A 2,011-nucleotide genomic window follows, 5' to 3' on the forward strand; every position below is an offset into this window, starting at 1 on the left:
TTCGAATACGACCTATGTTTGAACAAGAAGCCCCCAAATGACCTTGAGAGTTCTCTTAATGACGCTGATTCGAATACGATCGACATCGGAGCCAAAAGGGGTTGAGCTATGATTCGAATACGATCAGGAAGCCCCCTAGTGAGTTTGGCAGTGTGCCGATCAAAAGGGTACCGACAGCTATGTTCTCTTTGGTTCAAATACGACCTATGTTTGAACAGGAAGCCCCCTAGTGACCATAAGGTTTAATGGCTAGATTCGAATATGATCATGAGCCAGACCAAGAGGGTTAAGCTAGATTCGAATATGATCAGCCCCCAACTGGTCGTTTAATAATTAGAATAATAAAGATATGTGATCATTAAGGATGAAAAGGACAGAGGTCCTGCTTTATTACTTATCATAATATATACAATGTCAAAGTATGTACATTATGAGAGCCGGTGGCTCAAGTGTAGTAAGGCCGAAGATGAGCAATATTCCATGGCCGACGGGTCTCCTCCTCTGACTTATGTGAGTCTTTATGCTCTCGAACATCAATAAGGTAGTATGACCCGTTATTCAAGTTCTTGCTGACCACAAAGGGTCCTTCCCAAGGTGGGGATAGCTTGTGCACATCAGACTGATCCTGGATGAGCCGGAGCACTAGGTCACCTTCTTGAAAGGTTCATGACTTAACCCGGTGACTATGGTAATAGCGCAGGTCCTGTTGGTAAATCGCTGAGCGGGCTGCCGCTAAGTCACGTTCTTCATACAATAAGTCAAGCGCATCCTGACGGGCTTGTTCATTATCAGCCTCAACGTAAGCCGCCACGCGGGACGAGTCATGACGGATGTCACTGGGCAGAACTGCCTCTGCTCCATAAACCATGAAGAAAGGCATATAACCCGTAGACCTGTTAGGGGTAGTATTGATGCTCCATATCACAGAGGGTAATTCTTCCACCCAACAACCCGACGTCCGTTGTAAAGGGACCATAAGCCGGCGTTTTAGACCTTTCAGGATTTCCTGATTGGCTCTTTCAGCTTGACCATTGGATTGGGGGTGAGCTACTGATGAAACATCAAGCCGGATATGTTCTCGTTGATAGAACTCTTCCATATCTCCTTGGGACAGGTTGGTGCCATTATCAGTAATAATGCAGTGTGGAAAACCAAAACGAAAGATCACTTTCTTCATGAATTGAACCGCCGTGGCTGCATCACACTTACTGATCGGTTCTGCCTCAACCCATTTTGTGAACTTGTCCACTGCCACCAAAAGGTGTGTCTTTTTATCTTTGGACCTTTTGAAAGGTCCAACCATGTCAAGCCCCCAGACTGCAAACGGCCAAGTAATTGGAATCATCCGCAATTCCTGAGCTGGCACGTGCGCCCGTCGTGCGAATTTTTGACACTCATCATACCTACTGACCAGATCCTCCGCATCGGCGTGAGCCGTTAGCCAGTAAATACCATGACAGAAAGATTTGGCCACAAGAGACTTTGAACCGGCATGATGGCCACAATCGCCTTCATATATCTCACGAAGAATTTCTTGACCTTCTTCAGGAGAAACACAACGTTGAAATGCTCCGGTGACACTGCGATGTTACAACTCACCATTGGAAATTGTCATTGATTTAGACCACCGGGTTATCTGTCTGGCCAAGGTCTCATCCTCCGGCAACTCGCCCCGGGTCATATAAGCCAAATACGGCAATGTCCAATCTAGAATGACATGAAGAGCCGCCACCAATCGTGCCTCTGGGTCTGGAACTGCCAAGTCTTCCTCTATATGCAACTTGACAGAAGGGTTATGCAGAACATCTAAAAAAAGTGTTAGGCAGCACCGGCTTACGCTGAGATCCCAACCGGCTTAAAGCATCGGCCGCTTCGTTCTTTCTGCGGTCGATGTGCTCCACTTGATAACCCTTGAAGTGTCCAGCAACAGTGTCAACCAGACGGCGATAAGCCACCATGAGAGGATCCTTGGAATCCCACTTGCCTGATACTTGTTGAGCCACCAAATCTG

The sequence above is a fragment of the Triticum aestivum genome, chromosome 6A, assembly GCF_018294505.1.
Source record: "Triticum aestivum cultivar Chinese Spring chromosome 6A, IWGSC CS RefSeq v2.1, whole genome shotgun sequence".
Lineage (NCBI taxonomy): Eukaryota > Viridiplantae > Streptophyta > Magnoliopsida > Poales > Poaceae > Triticum > Triticum aestivum.